Below are 25,938 nucleotides of genomic sequence, written 5' to 3' on the forward strand. Positions count from 1 at the left end.
AAAGACTGATTAGTCCTCTTGTCAGCGCACATTTATCATTGACAGAAAACAAAGCTATTAATGTGAACCCACAGACTCTTTTATATACATGCAGTATCATTCAAAGCATTGTTATTCTAGTGCGGTTTCTCGAGCTGAAGGTTGCATGCGCCGTTCTGTCTCGATTCACCATTGTTAAGAAGGAAATCAATACGTAGATGATTCCTTAATTCCAGAAAGATTATTTGATGTTTAGATATGCTTCGTTTCTTCTTCTTCCTGTTTTAGGTAACGGCGAGAAAGTTTCTTTGTTGTGTTGATGGTATCAATGCTGATGATGATGGCGTATTACTCTGTTACTCTCTCTCTCTCTCCGGATATTGTTGACAGCTTATTTCCTTATACATCTTCATAAGTTGCTTATAGAGGAAAGATTTGAAAAAAAGAAAGTTGATAACATCGCGGCGGCAAATATTAGAATAATGAAGACTTCACTTATGTTGTAAGTGCACTTGAATACCAGGAAATTCCGAAAATGAGAGATAATCTTTAAAATCTTCAGATTACATCGCTAGATTTTTGGGATTAAATCTTTAAAATGAATGGTTGTAAATGAAGAAAGCATTTTAGAACAATGAAGAATCTGATGCTAATAATGATAACGACTGAATAATTTCCTTGAAGAGACAGACTGTCTCTCAGAATATCCAATTAGGGAACTGGCGAGTGCTGCGCCATCTATTGGCAATTTATGAAGCGATGATCGGAATGTGTACAATACAGTTTCGGTTTAGTTTTGTTGTTAATTTGGTTGCATTCGTTCCGCGCAATACGTTGAAAACTTATACTCTACTAAACATCGTAGATGGGTTAAAGGTTGCGAAGAAGGAAGAAAGATTAATGCTGAATTCATATTAAATATTATTAACTTTTATTTTTTATTAATTTTTTTCGTAACCTAATTTATAATATTATTAACTTTTATTAAATAAATATTAAATAAAAATATTAAATATTTAACCACTTAATCGAAATTTTGAACTGTTATAATATTCACACCACTGTAATCCCTCAACAGCACTTTCCCATTTTAATTTATATAAATGAATTTTATTTATAAAAACATTTTAAAATTTCAAATGAAAAACATTTTCAAATTTCTAACATTAAAAAAAATACATTTTTTAATGCTGGTGTTTACATCGTTTACACGATGTATTTCAGCAATTTGCAATAAAATATTACGTATAATTGTCGTCATTTATCGATTAAAATTTCGCTTAACTACAAAAAAAAATTATAAAATCCATTTAAGCTCGGGGAGAAAAAAATAAAAAATACGCATTTCTAGCATAAACAAGCTACTAACCAAATGGGAAATTCTCTTATTAACAGAGGCTATCGATCGGCAAGTTTACTATATTATAAGTACTTGAACATACGACATAAACGCTAACAATGATTACGAGCTTTCTTACGTATGGCCACTGTGTCGGAGAAGACAGTTAACTTAGCGGTTATTAAGATAACTGAATCATGAAGTTATAAATTCTCTCTCCTTCTCCTTGTGGCAACGGTGTGCATCTTTATGGCTTCGCTGGGGCATTCACTTCAGTAACAGGCCATAAAGTTTATTGTCTGAAGAGTATTAAAGGCGAAGGCAGACATAACGACTTGAAACGTCGACTCTACTCGACCTTAACCTACTGAACTGGTGGCAAAGAAATTGTCGTTTCTTTTCTCTCTAATAACTACCTTGTTTCTTTACGATAAATTTTACAAGACCACCAACAGATTGGAGATTGCAATTCATTGTTGGTTAACAACATTATTTGTGAAGAAATAAATAAAAAGGATGAGTTTAACAATTAATTAATTTTGATGACGTAATAATTGCTTTTTTATTGAAGAGCTTAAAATTTATGTAGAAGAGCTATTTCGATAATTTTTTATTTTCGTTTAATTTTATTTATTTTTTAAATTTTATTTTTATAATAATTATTAGATTAATTTTTTCGCAATGCTTTGCGAATGGATTTGTTTGCAATTATTTTTAAAATTTGATTTTATGAGCTACAATAATACAAAACGAAACCAAAAACAATACAAACAAAATTAACCAAAACAGTTGTAAGTTTTGCGTGGGGAGTAGATGCATGCGGGAAAGAACGAGGCTAAGTTTAGTTTAAGAAAGATAACCAAGAAGAAACGTTGTTTAGTGTCAGCTTTGGAGGTCGAATGCTTCCAGCGATGAACTGGTTCAAGAGGTTATGACAAAAACCAGCCCGCTCACCCCGATTCTTTGCTCCCAGCGTGCATTTTCTACCGCTAATGTTCTTTCTGAAAATGTCGTGCACATTCGCTGATAACCTTTCTTTTCTTCGCATCCCCCACATTCACCCACACTTTTTTTTTTTCCCTCTAACCACATGCACGTGCACTACAGTCTTGTCACGTGGGTGCGCTCAAAGCCGCTGTTCTAATTAAGTGAATACGCGCTGGTATTTTTGACAGACGACAGGACACACACACGGTAGGGAAATGCATGTTATCAAATGTCATTTATCTACTAGCGTTACACCGTATAGGAGCTAATATTTCACATCGCAAGAAGTAATTTGAATCATTTCAACCGGCATAACTGTTTAGTAAGAATTTCCTTGTATATGGTTAGGCCTACGCACAAACGTCGAGTTGGTAGTCTGAGGAGAATGATAGCGTGCAAGTTGAAGAAGTAAGCGAAAGAAAACAGAATAAAAAGTTCTTCCAACTGAATATAAATGTTTATTGTCCATTGAGTTTTAACTACATATTTTAGATGTAAGTATCACAGTGTTATTATTTTAATCTGGTAAACGATATGCATTTTGACATTGACAAGGTCTTCGAAAGCAGTTCTGGTTTTCCTCTCTCTGCCCCCCCCCCCCTCCCTAAATAAATATTAGAAGACACATTTAGCGCATCTGTGAGTATATGATGCATTAATGAACAATATCTTATCTTCTCAATATATGACTGTGGAAGTAAAAAAGAGGATTACACGTGAATGATAAAAAAGACCAGATGCACCTGAGCGGAGAGAGTAGAGCGCAGGAGAGGGGGGGGGGGTAGAGTTACTGATCCAGGATGGTTTCTAAAACAGATCCCCGAGTTTCTGCAGTTGATTATTATCTTGCAGACGGATAGAGACTTAAATTTATGGGCTGCTGCGTGTAAGATGAACTTAAAGAAAAATCTGTCTATCAAAATAGTTTGGTTATGAATTATTAATGAAGGCTAACAGAAACCTCATACTACACACACACACACACTCTCACTCACTGTGTGTGTGGGGGGGGGGAGATGAAATCAACTAAGAGAAAGGTTTCTAACATTAAAAAATGTTATGTATTTAACACAAAGCAGTGAAGTCGAATCTTGGAATTATTCAATAAAGCATTGCCATATAGACAATACTCTCGAAGGAAGTGATAGTGACTGAATGATAAGATAGAAGATAATCAGCTTTCGTAGCTCAGTTGGTATAAAGTTTATACCGATTGAGCTACGGAAGCTGGTCGGAAAGACCTGGGTTCGATTCCCGTCTATGATATCAGTTTTTCTTCCCAAAACTCGAGTTTTTTATCTCTCAAAAACAGGCAGACCGGTCCCGTGAATCCAGATCTACAGATATAGAACACTTCAGGGGATGATGGTACCCCGGCTGTCCAGAACTGAAAATCCCGTAAACAAGTCTGTTGTTTGAGAAAAGTGTGCAGACTTGGTATGTTTCTAGTAAGCTAAGAATCTCTCCCTCTCTCTGACACACACACATTCCTCTCTCTGTTTGTTTAGACAAGGGGGAGGGGATAAAAAAGTATTTTGTTGCGCTGACTAATCTTCTTTTAAAAATCACTTTGTGTACTACAAAATCTACTTTTGTCGTCCTTGAAACTTTTAAAACGCAGTAACTGTAAACATGGGGTATTTGACCTGCTTCCAATCTACATCCTCGGTTTCAACGAACTGATTAATTGCTAGAGAAGCTTCGGAGCACTTCTAAAAGTTGGCCAACTTTTCTAAGTTGGCCGACTTGTAAAACTTAGAAAGCTTTTAAAAATAAGACTGATGTAATCGATATTGATTAGTGGATTTCTATTATCTTATTAGGTACCTTAAAGATTTCGAAGGTAACTTTATTTGAAAGCCAGTTAAATGATTATTGAGATAACGTCAACCATTTTTAAAAACTTTTCGTTTGTGCGTGCGTATGTGATTGGTTTTTCTAAACTGCTCCTGGTTTTAGAGTGTATTTAACGACAACAAAAAATATTACGTTTTATACATGGAGGAATGTCCAATGTATTTATCTTTATATATAACTTCTGCTGTATGTCAATAATTAAGTGTACATTTCATAATACATGACATTAACAAGAAAATCAAAGTTCTGTCTTAGGCATTTATAAACGTTAATAAGCAAAATTACCGGAGATCAATTTTTCTCTCTCTTCTTGTATCCCTCACTTTCAATTCCAGCTCTTCCAGAGGAAGATTTTAAATTAAACAACCAATTAGGTTTAATAATAAAAAAAATACAGTAATTAAATTACCCAAAATACTGATAATACTCCATCCTGATGTCCTGAAAACATTACTCTGTGGGTTGCTATAGTCCTTAGTTTCACCACAGAGTTGCGCTGATATTGGTCTTATGAGTGCAGTCCAGTACTAGTTCAAAATGGCGGCTATTTTAGATGCACACACGAAGCAGAGAGTCCTTGAATTCTTACTGGGGAAGAAAGGCACCTCATTCAGTTGAGAACGGTAAGTGGAGTCGCTGCAGAAACTGAAGAAAAGTTTTCGCAGAGTGGGATCCAACAAAAAAATGAGATCTTCTTCTCCATGATAACGTCACCTTACACGAATCTGCGCACAAATGTTGCAACATTTGGGTGGAATGATCACTCATTACGCCGATCTGGCACCTGGCTAACGACCTGTTTGGCCCTCTGAAGAAAGCACGCTGTCATTTTGTAGATTTAAACTGTTTGTGAAGAGCCATCGGGGGTGAAGACTTTTACAAAATCCGCATACAGCGTCTTACTCAGAGATGTCAAAGTGTTTACAGAATGATGGAGACGTTGAAAAATGATGGATTGTTCGCAAAAGATGAATTAATCCATATAAAAGTCATTATCGAATAAATTATATTTTCTGAGGAAAAAAAAAAAGAATAGGAAGCATTATTTTCGTACCGCTCCTCTTAGCACAACATTATTTAAATTTCCGAATGACGTGAAAGTCAAAAATCACATTCCACGTATTATATTGAGATAAGGAGACTTCCTTTCAAATCGTGTTTCTTCAAGAACTCTTTTCACGTTACCTTTAATAACAATCATCCAGCACGGTCAACACTAATCTAATTTCATATAAATTGTAAAAAAATCCATATGCTATAATTACAAGTCAGTAGATCGGAAAAAGGATTTTTGCTGCTCAGCTATTTTTCAAAGATGCCTTTGCCAGATAGCATCAAATGAAGCTGTCACCTGCTCCATCTCTAATCGGATACTTCATCTGCTCACATCATAAACCAGTATCAGGAGCTAAAGCGCCCAATGGTCGTCTGTAAGCTGGCGGTCCATGCTGAATGAAAGAGGGAGAGAAAGATGTTTTTTTATGGAATTTCCTGAATGCCATATTGGGGTAACGGAGTTGACTGAAATGGCGATTAAGATATCAAAAGAACAACCGACTTTGTTAACGGAGAGATATATTGTAGAGCAGCCGATTAAGGATATTTACGCTATTTTTATATTACTTTGTCATCCTGTTCACTTCTGTAGCTGTAGTGATCCTCCTCCCTCCAAAAAGAAAGGGCAAAGAATCTCTCATCTGCCTGATAATATCATAAACCCATTGTTCCATCGGCACATCAGGATATTCTCCGAATCAGCAACTCAAGACTGTGCATTTTTCTCTTATCTCCCCAGAGGATAACACAGAGAGGGTGGTTAGAAAATTCCTTAATCAATCTTTGTGTGAGAAGCTTGGTATTATGGAAAAATTAATATTCTCATTCTTTAACGCATGGGGGAGACGGTAAAGATTACATGTATCTTAAAGCCAGCTTAGAATTTCGTCTTTATGGAGACTGATTTATTTTTAACGTGAGATTTTACGATTAATCGTGGAATCTGTACAATGTAGCATGTCTCCAAACAAACGGATTGCTTTAAATAAAAATAAATGAGAGTGCATGCAGATACCGCAATGGCACTGCGGATCAGTGATATGCAAAAGGTGTTCAGTAAAACATATCAAGGGACACAAAATAGGAACATGTGTGTAAGAGTAATAGAGATATCAAGAGCTTTGCTATTTTGGGTCGTAATGTGAACCGGAAGGACCTTCAACAAGGTAGGATTAGACTGCTTCGATACTCTGATGAAAGATCTACAAACAAACCCCACTTAGAAAACAATGTAGATAACCTTGGAAACTTGCCAATATATGCGAATAATCAAGTAGTTTTAAATCATACTAAAAACATATAGATGTTCAATTTCCTTAATGTTATGTAACAGACCCATTTTTTCAACACAACAGTGCCATTTAAGCATTTTATTAATACATAAATATTATAAATTAGGGTGTTTTTTAGTTTAAACAATTTTTTAATTATTTTTTGCAAATGTTTTAATAATTTTCATATATAATTTATATACTTTATTTTTACACAAAATTTATATATATTAGAGTAGTTATTAACATCATTTTGATATTAAAATCTCCCTTAGCCTGACTTATATGTTCCACCTACTGGAAGTGCCACAACCTTACCAAAAATCATTGGCGATTAAATCGACTTGCTGTTCAATAATGAATCCAACTGAGCTTGTTTCAACAATTCTTTCGTGCAGATGAACTGCATTCAACGAATACCGCTCTTGAAACAGTCAATCTTAACGTTATCTATCGGAAAACTTTTAATTTCTTCCCGGAAACTTCAGCGACTTGTGATTAGCCACCGGATTCTTTTGGGCAAAACAAAAGTGCAGCAAAAACATGAACTTTTCTTCGTTACCTTTTCTTTTCAGCACGCGAACAATTTATTATGCACGTCGGGAAATAGGGGGGAAGGCCGTGATAAAGTGCATTCTTCTGTTACCGGGACGGATCAATGCTCAGATCAATACGTTTCGTTCGTTCATTGACTTCTTAGAGAGACAATGAAGAGTTACGACCACAAGAGAACAATACCACCGCAGGAGAGCGCTACTGTCACTAAATAACACCTCCTCCATTTTATTGATGGGCTTCCTCTTTAACATAATAAGCGCTTCTCATATAGCACACACATTCAGCGGATTCAAAAGGATGTCTTATCTATCGCCTGGAGATCAATTAACTCCATATGCATTTCCGAAGGGCCTTTTATCCACTTCCCTTTAGATAAGAAAGGCGTTCTTTGTTTTCTGGACTTCAAATCGTGCTAACGATAGTAGAAAACAAGAAATCTGCAGCCAAAAATATCAATTATAGTGTTATGCTATAGAAATACAGCTGTACTGATGTAGATAAGGCGTAATATGCGTAAACAATATTTGATTATTCGCACACAATAAACAGATCTTCGTTAAGGGATGGTATAAATGTAATTCATTCTAATCTTCCTTGTCTTTATATATATTGTTACATTTTATTGTTTCTAACTAGTTGGCTTCAACAATTCAAATAAATTACGCAATAATTGATTAGCTCATTCCTTATATTGTTGCGATGAACATTGTTATATTTCATTTTGTTCGTGCTGGTTTAGTTGACTTTCAACAATTGCAAATAAAACGCCACACAACAATTGACTTGCGCATTTCTAATTGTTGAGCTAAACATTGTGAAAAATATGAAAAAAAAAAAAAAATACAATTCCTTCATCAATTTCCTTATTCTCATTTTAAAAGCAAATATCTTCTGGTTATTTTTATGATTACGTTTCTATTACTGACTTCTGTTTGTCATGAACGTATTTCATGTGAGCATCTCATCAATTAATCCGAAGAATCAGTCTTAAAAATTGAGGATATAATTAGTAGCTTTTGGCATTAGTTCTATTTAATTGTTTAACTGTTCAAAGCGAGATTTCGAGATACAACAAAACAAATGACCTAAATTCTGATTAATTATGCTAGTAATATCGTTATAGCTATAGAAATCTCTAATGCACACGACCCTTCAATGTTCTTTCAATTTAGCAATGTAATAAATTTTCACTTTCGCATCATTCCGATGTTTAGTCCTCTTTGTATTTTGCTCTGTGATTAATTTGTTTGTGTGTCTTAAACGTATTTAATTGCATTTAATTCTTCAATACGAAATGCTAAAATAATTTAACGATATCTTTAAATTGAATGCATCTTTGATTTATTAAATGAATAAACTGAATGTATTTATGGGCCGTAGGGTTTCAGTATAAGCTTCCTAAGTAAACACCCAACGTAATATCTCAGACTGAGGATGGGGGGGGGGGGGAGGGAGGTGAACACGGTCCTGCTGAAAGAACAGTTCACCAAACGTCTTCAGTTGACACAGGACAGCAATTTATTATCTTAGCAGATTCCATTGTTGTGGTGATTTTAGATGCCTTTTTAGGAAAATCAGATTCGGTAAATTGGCTTTAAATGAACAAAGGTTGTGAATATATTCTACCCTATCGAAATTTGAAGTAGATTTTTACATTTCTTAAAGGAGTGCAATTCTCTAAACCTATCAGATGAGATTCCCTCTGCACAGGAAAATAGAAATGCTGTCTGAATCGTTTAGTTTCTTTCTTTTCTTTTTTCTCTCTATTTTTTTCTTTCCTGCTTCGTTTTTTCCCCATTTGCCGATTCTTCATGCTGCTTTGTTGCAGACTTGGCATATCCCGGAACACACTCTGATGTTTCTCGAGTCTCCTGGGAAATAAGAAGGCGCTGCAACAACCCTCCCCTTTCCCCCCTTTCAGACGCCCAGAGATTCGAGAAGCACTTACTTTGATAGGAAATGTCACAGGCTGTGAAAAGAGTAGCAGAAATAAGGGGCAAAACATACGTCACGGGGAAAATATCATCCCTGTTTATTTTTCCCTTAGACAGAGAATTATAGTTTAGTGCTCCGTGTTTGGGCCAAATAAATCTCAATTCTTCGTCTGATACATACCTGCGCCATCCTAATGGATTTCTTAAATTTAAAATTGCACAGAACTTCCAATAGGAAAGAATTTTTTCCACTTTACGGGGAAAATTGTCAGAATTCGCCTTTTTCTCATTTTTAGAGAACCCCGAATGCAAAATACGTGGTTGGAACCTGGAAAAACTAATTTTGCTTCGTGTCTAGTAGAACACGCACGGTCAACACATTTAGAAGTTGTCTTTGTAAATAAGATAGCCGAGTATGAATTGAGTTTTGCGAGCATTGGATCAACGTAGATTATTCGATTTTTTTTTTTATTGTATTCATTCAAGTGAGAAAGATTGCGACAATTTTATTTTCTTTCCTTAATTTTTTTTTATTTTATAGGAAATGCATAGCTTTGTGTGCACTTACCTTAAACGACTGTAAACAAACAGATTAAGTTATAGTTACTTAATCCAGCATTACTTTTTAGTAATGAAATCTTTGATTGAACTGTCAACAGTATCCCATTATATCTCTTAACGGTTGGGGTAGATTACTTTAAACTACTGCCAAAGCAACTAACATATAAGAGTACATAATTATATTATTTCATGTGTTTTATAGCTACTCTGCAATATAAAAATCCGAGTTTACGGTAGCGAAATCCCGTATGAGACCGACGAACTCACTTTTGGTTGAAAAGCTCTTAACAAAGGTTGCATCCGACAGGATTTGAATCCAGGTCTCTTTCCGACCAACTTGCGCTACGAAAATGCTAACGGTTTACAAGATTCTATAATAGTCTTCTTATTTATGCGACCATTTACAAATGTGTGAAGGGAGGATGGCATTTATTTGTTTGTAATAATTTCTTGAATGTTTGGTTTATTAAATAAAATTTTAGCAGTTGTAGGATTGTTCTGCTTTGGAATAAGACATATATATTTACATATTCTGATATTATCAGGGAGCCTCCACCCCATATAGAGGAAGCCCTTTGGTTGGACAAACCTCGGTTCAAATTCCGTGGAGGACTCGAAGAGCCTTCATTAGGGCTTTTGAAATAAATGTGAGTTAACCAGTCTCATGTGTAAGTAGAAGGATTTTTTTCTCCCAGAAACAAGCAAACTGGACCTGTGCACACATATCTAATGACACAAAGTGCATACCCTTAGAGAGATGCAATACAGAAATGGCAAGTCACTGCATTAAACTGCTAAAAACTCCTAAGTATAAGATTAGCTCGTTTGGACCGACGAGAATGAAGGGATGTTACAAGTTCTTTGCCATATGACTAATTCATATATTTTATGTGTTATAATAATCACATTAAAAATAAGTTGAGTTCAGGTCATGAGTTTTGTTATGAGTAATCAATTTGTATGAAGATCGATGAACTGTTGATAAAAATTAACCCCCCCCCCCCACACACACACAAAAAAAAGAGTAGTTATCTTCTCTACATCCGTGCAGGATACTTAGCTAAGCTTTACATATTTGAAAAGTATTGCATTTTACGAAGGATTTCCGAATAAAAATGCGCTTACGAGCTCCACTCCTAATTTGACTGTTATATAGGCGGCACTATAATTACGAGAAGGGAAAGCCGGAGAAATGTTAACCTACTGGGTCTCAAAGAGACAGACAGAGAAAGAGAGAGAGGGGTTACTTGTTTCTGCTGTGTCATAAAAATCTATGAAAAAAAAATGTTTATTGTGTTCTGCGGCTGATTTGTATATTTTGAGGGGGAAACCCTACAACCTCAATATAAGATTGGGTAACTAATTTCTAAACATTTTGAATGATCTCTTACGAAGGGGAGGGGGGGTCTAGAAACTTCTGAAAGAACTTACGAGGATATAAGAACGTAAGTTTCCTTCATAACTCTGCTATTTCTTTCTTGTGGTTTTATCAGTTGCTTTAATATCATTTTTTGTTCTATCAGAACTTTCCAGATCCATATAGAAATTCATTATGATCATAACTAAAGCTCCAATCTAAACACTCATATTTTTATCATTTGTTTGGACATTTCTCACTATATTCCTACATGTTTATAGAGTAGATAAATCATTACCGATACCTGCATTGCATTTGCTTTTTTTTTTTTTTTTAATTTTGACGTTCTGTAAGAGAAAACAGCAATTACAGTCGTCTGATTAGCAAGAAGTAGCATCTAACAGCAAGAGGTAACATCTTTAAAATATATTGATCCTATCTTAATTCATAATGCATTAGCGATAAAATATTTTTATTCCTCTTAACGTTTTTGAGTGTGTGTGTTCTCCTGGATGACCAGTTAGGGAATTTACCAGCGGTTGGTTCAATTGCATTCTGTGTCTGAACCACAGTAAAGAGCCAAATGACTATAATTTGGAATTAAAGATTATTGCATGTCTGATGGATGCTAGGAGTTTGCTGAGTTGCTCTATTTAAACGAACGAGGAACTCCGTTTCAAGTGATATCAATCTAAAGAAGTCCTTGGTAATTCACCTTGGTTGTGTGGGTCCACGGCAGCTTATTGAATCCGTAATGAGGCCATGCTGTCTCTTTTGCAATCCTATCATTTAAAGGAACGCAACCCTTTGCGTCGTTAGATACATTCATTCCAAATGTGCAGATCCTATTATTTTACCACTGATTACCGAAGCTATTTAGAAATATCTGTCTGCAAGATTCTCGGTAATCTTCAATTACAGTGTTTCTTTTTTCTGAGTTTTCGTGCGTGAGATAAGTTGCTATGTATGCTGCCGATCTTATCGTTGTAAGAAGAAGAAAGTAGGTTTCAAACGGACAGTCTCAAAATATCATTCCTGGAAATTAAAAAATAATAAAAAAAAATTGACCAAAAGATTTGAAGGAAAAGAAAGTTGGCAGAGCACATTAATCTCATGCAGTAAAAATGAAACGAAAAAAAAATCTTCTGTTTTAGTCGTCATTGTTGTGTAATTACTAAGTCACGTGCCATGAGTGAAATCTGATTCTGACATAGCATCATAAAAGTATATATGTCACGTGACTTGGTAAAATGATTGTTGTTTTTGACCTTAAATTATATGAAAAAAATAATTAAATATTTATTCATACAGCTACAGGCTTAGGGAATAACCTTTTTCGCTATTATTGTAATATTCTAGTCAACTGATACTTCACAATAACAAAAATATTGTATTTACATAAGTTTATTATAACTGCTTGCGCCTAATTTATTGCAAGGATGCAATAAATTAGGCGCAAGCAGTTATAATAAACTACCCAATGGAAAATGAGCTAAACTCGGACCATTTTATGCAGATATTTTGTGAATACTTCTTGAAGAATAGTATATTCTCCCAATATATTTTGTTTTACTTCGGTTTATCTCAGGAAAATTTTTTAATTATTTATGAACATTTTTGTATTCATAAAGCATAACAATCAGTATTATTACGAGTCCTTGTAATAATTTATTACATCTGAGCCTAGTAAACCATATTTAAATTAAAAAGACTAAAATATATTCTTCAGTATAATATGAAAACTTTTTTGCATTTATAATGAGTAAAATCTGTATTTTATTCTACGGAAAACTACATTAAAATATAATAAATAAAATCTGTATATTATTCTGTATATTAAAACACAACTATGCTTTGAATGGTCAACCTGAAAACGTCACAAAAGAAATGACCAATGACAGAATGCGATTCGACTACAAAGATTTTATTGGTTGGTTGACAAATAGTAACTTCAGAGAGAAGAAAGTTGTTCTTCAACTAAATAAACTTAAAAAATATATAAATTTATTTATGTTATTAAATCATTTCGGTTATAATAATGAAATAATTGTGTTAGTTACGGAATAAGTAAAAATAAAATAAAAATAAAAGACATATTAATATTCTACCAAATATTCAGAGTTGAATCATCGATGATTAAACTATTTCATTCATTCTATTATATTTCATCGATTATAATTCTTCCAAGCATTTGATTGATCGCTGTAGTTGACTGCAGTAAATAAAATTTGCAATGTTATGATTATAACAAGCTGGCAAAGCTACTTCCATTATTTTTTAATCTAATCTGTAATACGCTCACGATATAATAAGAATTTTGATAAACTATGTGCCGATTATTAAATTGAACATCGTAGGAACTACTGGCGAATTCGTATTTTATTATCGGGACTTAATCATCTCCATCACTGAAGCTATTAAAGCTCGGGTCACAAAATTGGATTGGAAAATGAACCGCGGGGTGTTTAAAAGTGGATCATTGAAATTCTAGCTTGAAATAAGAGGAGTGGTTTTGAATAGGGCAAACGATATTATCATAATACCTTGCAAGAGAGTCCTAAAAGATCTTCCTTTCAGTTGGTCAGCTTAATTACATACCTATAGCTCGACAGCGGGGTGTGAGGAGGAGGGACTGTGGTTATTACTTTTCTCGCGGCTTAGTCATCGCCCACCAGGAGGGTTCTGGACAGTCGTCATTTCACTATGTTATGTCTGTATCTACAGCCGTCGGTGTGATTCGCTCTTTTCCGTCAAGCTGACACACAGCTACCATCTGGGTGAATCATTAGGGATTACGAGTCCGATTTATATTACGGAGATTAAGATAATCTTCCGTGATTCATGGAGAGATTAAAGTGGACGAGGTTAGCAACAAAAGGCCAAGCGAAGTGGACAAGAAACTCATCTTTTTTTTTGGGGGGGGGGGGGGGTGTTTTTATTTATTCCCACCTTTTTACCCTCCCTGAAACTCTTGTAATGAAGTGGCTAAGGACCCGCTCTGCGAGTGTTTTTTTTTTTTAAATAATCACTATAAATAGCGAAGATAGGCGTGAAGTATTTCCCTGAATATAGAAGTTTCTAAAGATCCTAACAATGCTCAAAATTTACCTCCCCGATTATGAAAAATCATGTGCGAAATAATTATTGGATATTAGGAAAATCTGTACATAACAGTATTCCGTTACTTATAATAAATACATGTAATGACAGTTAAAAAAGAAATTAAACAAAGTTATCCTAACAATGTGAAACTTAACAGCAGTTATGATGCTCAAATCACTTTGTATAATATGCCGTTACTGTTAGGCCTTCGAAAGAGTACTTTAATGCTAACAATATACTGATCGTTCCATTGCTAACAATATATTGATTGTTAAATTGCTAACCATTCAATTATTGTTAAAATGTACATTTCTTCGGGTGTTTTATTATATCAAATGCTTCAATAACGATGTCATTAGCACGCCAGTAAATCATTAATGCAGACCATTTATTCAGTTTATATTCAGTTAGAGCTGTCTATGTTTTATGTAAGTAGATAAATCTTTACTATATTTTCTTCTGTTACAGTTATGATTTTCGTGTTCAGTGAGTAGTCTCACATTCTTTCTTTGGCCTTTCTTCATCCATCCCCTTTCAAAAACAGGAAATGAACAAAATGACCGATCATGAAAGAAACCAACTTTGATATGTAAACTCTCTTTCAGTTGCTATTTGTGTAAGATTTTACGTTTTTTTTTCTTTTTTTTTCCTGTCATATCCTGAAGAATTGTACATAGATCATCAATCGTCATTTATTCTTTGTCGGCTTCGTTACTCTTCCTTTGAAGAAACGGAGAAACTCCAAAAAATATTCATTTATCAAAACTCTTGTAACGACATCTCTAACCGACAACTACGAAGTATTTGAATCTCGTCTGACCAAACCGGATTTCCTTGGAATAAAAAGAAAAATGATAATGCAAACGTCTTATAACATATACGATGATTGTTGATGTTATAATAGATATAATCACCCCGCAATAGACATGCGGCGTTCGTGTGTGTGTGTGTGTGTGTGTGTGTGACTGAAAAAAAAATGAACAGGATCTGCAGGTGGAATTTCAGGGGACTGTTGGACGATCCCTGGTGAGAGGGTGGAGCTTACTTGAATGGAAGGCCTAATTATTGAGATGTTCAAGAAATGTTTGGAAGGAAAAAAAAAAACCTAATAATAACGATGAGGAATACAAATGTTGACTACTTCTGTAAAGAAAAGAATTAAAAAAAAAAAAAGACGTTCGACATAACTTTTCATTTTAAGCTGCTGGAAGAAATCACACGAGCTCATAATAGTAAAGCTTTTCTATATGTTCATTTAATAGAACACACACACACAAAATACGTCTTTGTAATATTTTAAAATTCTTTTCTCATATATATAACATCTAACCTGAAATTTTAATGATCACCAGTTGTCCAAAATGTAATTTTTACAATATTGTTACATCTATCAACAATTACTAGATGTGTTAATTTCGTAATTGTTGACAGACATAACAATCACCAATTAACTAAAGCTAACAATGAGCAGTTACCTAAATTGTTGACGTACATCTTAATTACAAATAGTTGATTAGCTGTTATTTCAAATGTGAATTTGCTGTTGCCGACATTAGCAACTATTAGCAGCCGTCTAATTTGGTGACTTATATCATAATTATAAATAGTTCATTAGCTGTTATTTCAAATGTGTACATAATTTTAAAAACTTGAATATATGTAATGTACAATATTTTTTTGTTGTTTAAACTTGTTCGCGTAACACAAGAGAATTTTTCATCTGTTGCTTTTTTAATCCATTGTTCATGACTTACCAATAATTCTTTCTCTCTCTCTCTCTCTCTCTCCAGCTCTGGAATTCCACTGCGGGATAATGTTACACACGGGAGGTTTAACCCTTGAACTTCAGATTTACCATGGCGTAACGATCTCTTCATCTCCCTACATTTAGCCGTGTGCTCACTGTAGAGAAATGAATATTGTCAACACACACATCTTTCGCCAGAGTATCGTAATGGGCTATGGGGGGAGCACGTGCAACGAAGATAAGGGTGCCCTTTACGGTTTCATTGCATAAAGAGAGAACGATAGGTTTATTTATTTTTTAATGATAAGCTTAAACAAAGTGGTTTCTCAGTCAAAAATGATTCCATGGAAAGAGTGTGTGTGTGTGGGGGGGAGGACTATTGTAAGTTCGCGATAAATTAAATAAAAGTATTAAATCAATTTATTAGGTAAATTGTTTTAATTGCAGTAATGAGTTGAGCAATTAAATACAAAGAAATTTACAAACTACTGAAATTGCAATAAATCAAGTGCTATTTGATTTTCTTAATACTGTATTAACTTAAAGTTTTGTCTTCAAGACAGGGAAAAGTAAGGTAGATTGAAAGCAGTCAAGATTATCTAACGTAGTAAATAACCTTTTGTACTGAAATAAATAATGAGAAGAACAATCATTTCATTCTGCAGGAAGCGATTTATATAAACTGCCTCATGGTTATACCCAAGCAGAACTTATTGTTGTCATGGAAACAGAATCATAAAGAAACACGATGTTGATAGTTTCGTAGTTCTACAATGTATACAATGAGTTCTGCTTGAGTATACCAGGTGGTGGCAGAATATCATAGGCATGTAATCAATTATCGATGTATTAATAATGCATCAACTTTTAAGAAGTAACTGTAACTAAGTCATTCGTCATCGGTTAATTAAACAAAGAAATAAACAACAATCTTTAAGTTTTGTTACAAGAGAGAGTTCAGAACTATTTTACACCAACTTCCACTTCCCTGTTTCTGAAATTCTTATTTTACATGAATAAGACTGAGCATCGTTCATCATTTCCTTTTCAGTTATAGAAAAACGACAAAACTATAGTCTGAGTTTTGGAATACAAACAAAAGAATTTTATGAAAGGCTTGGGGATTTGTTTATCTCGAAATGCAGAGAAGAGAATAACATTCTTTAACTTAGACCAAGAAACAGATGCTTCATTTTGTTTATTCGCAGAAAAATGTGCAGAATGACATACGGGTAGACACATGAAACGTTTCAGCATAAAACAAAACGGACCGAAAGAGTCTTTGGTATTTCAGAGAAACCAATATATTATCCGATTTTTTTTAAACATCTGCTGAATATTGTGATTCACTTATGAAATATATGTAAAACGAACAATATAAAGATGCCTAAGCTTGCATAGTTAATAAGAAATATTCAATTAAACTTTATCACTTAAATCTTTAAATTATAAATAGCGTCATTTATTTTAATCAAATACAAAGTATTTGTAGATGGGTTACTCAAAAGATGCTTCAAGAGGGCGCTGCTAAACAATGACTATTTTTGTTTTTTTTTAAATGTTTTTTATGACTGACTTAACTATTTTGGTGATAACTGAAAAAAATATTTTGCTTTCTTATGTGATCAAGACATTGGCCTTGAAGAAAAAAAAATAACAGTAAGAGATGCTGCAAGTGATAGTAAACTACTATAAACATACTGGAGTATGTTAACAGCATGCTGTGCAACATACTTAAAATAACTCCATTTCCTTCCTACCCACCCACCCACACCCAACCTTCATCGTCCTTGGGCAGTTTCGACCTGGATTCCTATCTTTTTATGGCTGCTCCCAAGTGTCACTTCCTGCTTTTACAACTGTTTACCATGTAAACCAACGGCATTTAGGGTTAACAAAGGATGGTAAAAGATAGACCATAAATTAGAAGACCAGCAGGGGGACTTCCTGCACTCCAAATTTTCTCCAGTTATTTATATCACAACTGACGCTAATAGAAAACACGTCCTAAATGTGGCTGTTTTTCTACACACGTGAAGATGTCTGGTGACAATGAGGTAGTCGGACAGCCTCAAGCATTCTTTAGGCCAAAACAACACCTGTAAAGCTTCACTGCTACTTTGTCTAAGATGTGCTCAAGAGACAAGTATTTCTGCTTCACCCCCATTTTTACTTGAAAGGGAAGAAGGCATTCGGATTCATTGTGTTTAAAAATGAATGATAGCGTCACGGAAGATCCCAGTGTTTGTAAGTAAGAACCATTTTTTTAATGTAAGATAAATTTGTCTGTATGTATATACCTCAATAGAATGAATAATAAAAACACGATTGTTTGTGCCAATACGTTTCGATAAGTATAGATTTTAAGAAAAAAATTCAAGCAATTGTAGATAAGAAACTATACACATCATAAGATTACACTGTTATAATTTTTGCACAGGATTTTAGATTATTTGACAGACTTCAATTAATCAATCAGTCTAAAATCCTTTTTATTAAGAAAATCGTCAATTATACAATATCATTCTACTTTTTGCACAGAATTTTAGATTGTTTCACAGACTTCAATTATTTAATCAGTCTAAAATTCTTTCTGATTAAAAATCGTCAATTATTTCATCAGTCATTCTACTTTTTGCACAGGATTTTAGATTATTTGAGAGATATCAATTATTTAACTAGTCAGTCTATAAATTTTCTTCTATTTTATTCACTTGAATCATCTTCATTCATTATAAATCCTGTACAGCATTCAATGAAATAGGACATTACCGAGAGAAACACTAATTCTTCAACTTAAAAAAACTTTGTGTTATTCTTTCTATCTTTACCCTTTCTTAATATTTTGAGATCAATTTGTAGTAGATACGCTTTCCTTTGCTTCCCAATGATACACAAACAAATTTTGAATCTATCCGACAATTTCATTTTAAAAATTTGCTTTTTCTATACAAAAATTAATTCATGGAATACATTCGAAACAATTGGCTTCAATTACATTATTTTGCTCTTAATAGGGTGCGAAGCAAAGACGAAAATAATGGATGAAATTGAACTGAAGGTTTTGGAGATAAATAGGAAAAATCAAGGTGTTGACTTTGTTGAATGATCATAGATAATTGCAAGGAACAATTCTTACAATTCCTGCTATGAAAACGTGATATTGATACTTCAAGGCTGATAGTTATTAAAGATGTTTTTTTTTTTAAATCTCATTTCAATGAAATTTATTTTTCAAAATATTTCATTTCTGCTTCATTTGTTTCTATAATCCTTTATGACTTTTTATGTAATTTCTAAGCATAAAAATAAATTATCTTATTTGTTCCATGAATTTGTCATTCAGGAGTATTTTACTGAGTTCAAAATCTATTTTTTTTTTTCTCAAGGCCATTGTTTTACTCGGGAATTTTCAAACTGAATTGTTCACATTGAATAATAATAATAATAACACTTGCTGGGAAGTATGCTTTTTTACGATAATTAGATGTTACTGAGTGGTTTAAAAAGAGTTTATTGTTTAGTTTCTACAGCAGCTGATTATCTAATTGCTAGTTCCCTCCCATTAATGTAACCTACACTATATTATTATAGTCTTAATGTTCAGTATTCATGAGTTGGATTTACATAAACAATTGTTAATAATGGCTTCATATTTAAAGCCGTATAGATTCACTGGATGAGATTTTTTACAAAATAATGAATACGTGGATTTTTTTTTTTAATTTCCTGTAAAGAAATGTTACCATTTCTTTACAGGAAGGAAACATGTGAAATAATTATAAAAAATTTGAATAGCTTATTATTTAAGATAACAGTGATAATTAACAACTCTTTTGAAGGATTTTCGCTCTGATTTACTTCAGTTTTGTTTTTATATCATTGGATGAGATGCTGAAAATGCATTTTGTAATATTGCTATACGAATGGCGCAAATGAAAACAGCATGAAGCAATGGACTTTGTCGAAATTTTGATCAAAATGCTTTTTTTTCTTTTTTTTTTTGCGAAAGAAATATTTGATATAAGTAGGATGCATTAAGAAATGTCATGGTTTGTTCAAAATAATAGCATTTTTTCACGAAAAAGTAAAATTTTGGAGTTAAAGGCGAAGAACCTTTGAAATTATTCTCTCTCTCTCTTTCTCTCTCTGTCCCTTTCCCTACACCATTTTTTTTTTTTTTTTGCATTAAAACATAAGTCTGAACGTAAATATCTTGTAAACCTATCATGGTTTGTTTTATTAATGTTGAAAAATGCGTTTTATGTAGAAGTTTTATAGAATATTTCAGAGGATGTTTTGCTTTTGAATTTTAATACTGTACCATATATAAAAATAATCCAGTGTTTTTTTTTTTTTTTTCTGTGTGTGTGTGTGTGTGTGTATGTGTGTGACGCGTACATTCATTTTATGGATATTGAATACCTTCCAACATTATTTGCTCTCTGAGTAATATTGTTATTTTATTTAAGCTTTAATTCTCATTCAGTTTCTCTCAGATAGTTGAAATGAGATATAAAAAACGAATAGATAAGTAGCGAAAATTCTAATATTGTTGTTGTTAAAAGGTTGATTAGCTTACATTTTAAGATAAATAGTAAAGTACATTGTATACGTTATAATCGGCATGAATATGAATTGATTTATGGGAATAATACCTTCAGGAAAAAAAATGCAACAATGATGTTGTTATGTTAGGATAGGTGAGAAGAAGCAATCTTGTCTAATTCTTCCAAAACGCTAGTTATGAACTTTAAGTAGTAATACTAGTCTTCTGAGTGATTTCTTAATTATAAAATATCTGACACTGAAAGTACAGTACTTTTAAAATTTGTGCATCTAAAAGATCATTTACCTGTTTTAAACATTTTTGCCTTGTTTCTCATAGTTTTATTGGTAGTTTTATCACCTTAATATAACCGATTATACATTAATTTATTCATATAATTTATTTGATTACTAAACATAAATCTTATTTCAATTAACATAATACTGCTTGCCATCAAAAAATAGAAATAACTTACCTTTGTTTATAGTTTCACATTTTAAGAAAGTGTCCTAATTTTATGTTTCCACACCTCCTATAGAAGATATCAAGGAGCAAATAAAAATCAAAATCAAAATGGCGGTCATAAACAAACGACGCTTGGCAGCCATATTGCTCATCTACCAATGGCGGTATACGAACGCCTAAACATACTTTGTCAGACGAAAGAAAGTTAAATCTTAAGAAATAAAGGCTACAGATACATCAGCAAAAGAGAAATCACCTCTCCATACACGAGTACACATCGTCGATTTCAGAAACAGGCAGCAGATAATCGTTTGCAACAATACAAACAATTGAATGGCCACGTAACAAAGAATGCCTCTCTTAACCAACCGACTGCAAGAGCTCGCGTCCAACGCCGCGTCTCTGCTAGTTCACAGTGAAATACAGTTTATGGAAAAGGAGAGATTTAAAGACAGGGACAAAGACCTTTCAGTAAGTACAGTATCTTAAACGGTTAATGTTGTGGAAAAGAGTGGTGTGGATAATTGCATTGAAGCAAATGGACTTTGTGACGTCTACGAGTATTGATGTAGACATGAATATGTAGCAGTTGATAAGCGATTTCCGCATAAGTAGGATAACAAGAAAGCGTACAGTTTACTGATACTGCAACAAATTGTTTGTATTTATGGCAATTTATTAGATAAACACGTTTGAGAGTTCATCTTTTTTTCTTTTTTTTTAAAAAAAAATTTTTTTTGGTGACTTTTCGGTCATATGTAGTCGGTTGTATCTAGAATTATCAATGCACGTGAAATTATTTCATTATTTATGGCGGCATCGAAAAAAAAATATGCAACGATACATCTCATTACTGTTTATGATAATTATATGAAGAGGCAGCGTGTTTAAAATTGCTGACTCTTCCAACGCAAAGCGGTGACTAAACATGAAATTAATCATGAATATTTAGTAAGATGACTTGCATTAATTAATATGCAGAAGATGAGAGATAGTATCTAGTATTAAAAAAAGTAATAAATTGTCAGTATTTTTGTGATAACGGTTATTTCTTTTTATCGATTTGAATATAATTTTAATATTCAAATTTTAATAAACTGATGGTAAACAAAAACATTGCATCGATGCAAAAACGCTAATAATGAAAGTAAATAGTTTGCATTTTCTTTTGGCCAGAGAACTAAATTGTTAATCAGAACATTTCATTGTTGTGTCATTCACTTTTATGAAATAATGAAATCTAATTTAATTATTAGATTTATTTCATTGTTACGTCATTCACTTTTATAACATAATGAAATTTAATTTGATTATTAGATTTAATTAATTATTACGTCATTCACTTTTATGCAATAATGAAGGGTAGTTATTGTTGTTCACGATGACCGTAGCTGGTCATTGACATCAAACTTAGCAGCAAACTTAAATTTAAATGCAGTATTACGTAAAACTAGTCCAATAATCCAGTCTTGGCATCCATCCAGAATTAAAGGCATCTCAATGTTTATTTTCTCGTTTCGTTCTGCTGTTTGCATTTAATATTAAAGCCGTGTTTCGTTCCCATATTATAATTTATAAAGTTCATTGTTGAGCCATGGAACCGAATTCACAGCAGTGACTGGCATTTAGCCCAAAGCCTATGGGCGATTCTCCGCAGTAATTTACAATTCCCTAAATAAGATTAGAATTGACCGTTAAGCCTCAACAACGTCAGTGGGAAGCCAATAAGCTCCGGGCCAAAATAGGATAGACGAAATGTCCCCGTGTTCTTATGCCGATGTGAGTGTGTGTGCGTCCCGACTGGCACGTTAATCGAGTCCGACAGATTACTTCTGACAACCATGCTTCTCCGGAAAAGGCTAAATCTGACACGGTCTGTTCCGCAATCATGAAAAATCCAGAGGACGAGACCCTCTGGAGTACCACATATTTTAATTACAATGGAGACAAGCACGAGATACAACTAACGAGATGCTATCCCCTGCGCTACGTGAGCTCGCGCTCCTCCATAGTAACCACGAGTACTTGGCGTTTCTTCTGTTGGTTACCAGAGTATTGTTATCCTTGCTATCAACTCTTGTAGCCTCTTCTGAGGTTTTCTTTCACTCGCGTTCAGGATTCTTTAAAGAGAAGTTAAGTAATTTTATAGAATGCAAGATCTGTCGTGGTTTCATTCGGTAATTAATCTCAATCAATTTTTGTTTTTCTTCGTCTTGAGTAACCTAGCCATCAGTAAGTTGGGAGATAAATAATTAGACTTTGTTATGCTTAAGCCTAGGTCTAATTATGTTAACTCTTTCTTATTGGGAATTAGATTTAATTATTAGATAAGGCGACTAAATTGATGTCCTGTCTAATACTGTTTTTTATTATATTTTTTTCTTGGGCTTCGTAAGCTGTGTTGTTAATAATTTTATTCAGACCTGACTCTTGTAATGAGTAAATTCGTTGTACACAATGATGTGTCACATTCGATAAAAAATGAGTTTTCTTAAGGGGGGGAAGCGAAATGAGGGATTACTGTTTAATTCTTCTACGAAATTCGTGCATGGGGTGAACCGGATTCAAATCACTCTCATCTGATCTTTTTTTTTTATTTTTTAATTCTGGCATTCTCCTTCAAATTTGAAAGTAACTCTGGGATCCAAGGGATTTTTGTAGGATCTGGAGATCCCGCTACAAAATAACAACAATACTTTAGTTTTATAAGACAACAACAACAGTACTCTCTTTAGACAGGAAACAACAACAATACGGTTTAATCACAGGAAACAACAACAACAACAATAATAATACTCACTTTAGTTATAGAAAATATTCACTTAAAACAACAATTAAAAATGGTCTCTGACGCAAAAGTCTCAAGATTACAAGATCTTAAACCTGATGGCAACACTGGAAGAAAAAGAAATTCGCTAAACTTTAGATAAATAAATGTAAGATCTTCATCTCACGAGTAACACTTCATGCTTACGATGACCTTAATGCTCTGAATTCGAATAGTAAAGTATTATAGATGTGAGTTTAAAAAATTATACAGTAATTTTTAAAAAACCTTAATATTTTTTTAAAAAGAGCCTTTAAAGTAACTTTAAAACAAGATATTCGTGTAAAATACACTTTAATCGCTTGTGTGTGAACTTTTTGCAGATCTTTTATTTATTTTATCCTATTACACTGCTAATTCTCCAGCATACATCTTCATGATGTATAAGTGAGATAGGTTTAAAGATCTTTTGACCCTCAAATAGTGCAATTGTTTTCAACAATGCTTAATAAGGAGTTACCTGAAGTTAATAGTGGAATCATTATTCATATCCAAGTTAACCTAATTGATAATTTTGTTCAAAGAATGGACGATTAGGTTTTGCAGGACTTCAAACGAACAATTATTTTTAAGAAACTTGTTAAATAAATAAATAAATATAATTATTATCTGTTCATAGAATTTATATAGAAAGTGATACATTTGGTGCAATTTGATAGTGGTAATTGATTTTTTTCAAGAAAATAGCGTAATGTTTTGATCTCCAATGTCTTGGATTGTTTCTTGTAGGACTGTTGGGCTGAAAACTTCATCTTCCACCTGAAAAAAAATATTAAAAACATGAACCATTTTAAATTATATTTATTTAAAACAAACATGCTTTTTAATAATAAATCGAAGTTTACCTTTAAGAAGTAAATTATAAGAAATTATTGATTTAAAACAAATAAAAATTAATTTGACGACCACGTTTTTAGGGATAAAATAAATGTTTTTATTATTCTAAGATAATAATAAAAAATCTCTTCAAACACCATTTCAGAATAAAAATAAGGATTTTATAAGTAAATAGAAGTTTAGCGGTTTTTTATAGGTTTATAAGTGGAAGTTGTTTACAGTTTTTTATAGGTTTATAAATCGAACTCTTTTAGAGTTTTGATGGGTTAATTTATTATTTATTTATTTACGTATTAGTATGTTGAACTTGATAAAGTTTTTACAGGTTTATATTTAAATCCCACTGTTTAATGATAAATTAAAATTTCTAAAAGGATACTTTCTTTTTATTTTTTCCTCTCTTCTCGGTAATATTTCATATTAAAAATGCCTTGATTTGATTGTTATGCTAAATTTTGAAGATAAATTTTAGCTATTGGCATGGCTGTCTAACGTTATGGAGATATAAGGTTTTTAAGATGAATTAGACGAGCCATTTTTTTCCCTACATGACAGCGAGTCTTGGCATCTAGGAAGAGGAAAAGTTATAGGAGCTATAAATTTGGGTGACATGTCTTGTTTCTACAGCGTGATTCTCCTAACTGTCATAAAATGAGACATTTATCTTGGCTGGTATTCGTAGCAGAAGCCGAGGAAGCTGCCTAAACAATGACCACTCTTTTATCCCCTCCTCCCACCCGGTAACTAACGAATATTAATAATCAGATCACTGAGGACAAACAAGGGACATTCGCTTGCTCTCACGCAATAGCGGCACAAATGAACAAAGCTATCCGTATTTTATACGGTGAAGTCGGAGCCCATCAGCGCCGAGGTCCCTAACGCGTTGTCGGCAAAATCTCCCTGGTTGCTTAAAGCCCGAACGCGGCGGAAGTGCACCACCGTCACTGTTATCTGTTCATTACCTGTATTGGCGAAAAAGGCGCTGGGCGGCGGGAGCTAAAAGATGCCGGGTGTAGGAGAAAACGAGCCACTGAAAGACCAGTACCTTGTCAGCAGTATGGCTGATGGACTATCTGTTGCCAGAAGCGAGCTCACGGTGTCAGCAAATAAATGACAATGACTCCGACTCCCTCTCTTCCATAGCATTTGTTACTTACCGTTCAATCGGCCATCATCCTTGTCTCCACGGAAACGGCTTCCAGAACATATTTACAGACAGGCAATATATATTTTTCTCACGTCCACCTCATAAAGAGAGCTTCTTGTTTCATTTCATTTTTAACACCGGTATCTACGCTACCTGGTAGGGGAGCTTGTTCGGCGATAACTACGTCCATTCACTCTTACCGCTGTATATCGTGCGACTTGCGGTGGCTTATTAGTCACGATTAAAAGAGTAACGGCCATTAAATTGCGCTAAACATGACGTTATAGAAATTAACGCTCTCATAATGTTTAAAGCCTCGACATTAGTGAGAGCACATCCATAAAGTACTCATACCTATAACC

At 33.5% G+C, this 25,938-nt stretch overlaps 1 long non-coding RNA gene across 1 annotated transcript in view; it reads left to right on the forward strand.

Moving 5' to 3' along the window:
• Window positions 1-17,894: 17,894 nt before the first annotated feature.
• Window positions 17,895-25,938, forward strand: part of LOC150099010 (uncharacterized) — an 89,292-nt gene continuing 81,248 nt past the window's right edge. Inside the window, exon 1 of the long non-coding RNA XR_016549551.1 lies at window positions 17,895-17,995. This is a non-coding gene — a long non-coding RNA (uncharacterized LOC150099010). The remainder of the gene's footprint in view (window positions 17,996-25,938) is intronic.

The sequence above is a fragment of the Typopeltis vanoorti genome, chromosome 15, assembly GCF_054136105.1.
Source record: "Typopeltis vanoorti isolate ZY-2024b chromosome 15, IOZ_Tvanoo_1.0, whole genome shotgun sequence".
Lineage (NCBI taxonomy): Eukaryota > Metazoa > Arthropoda > Arachnida > Uropygi > Thelyphonidae > Typopeltis > Typopeltis vanoorti.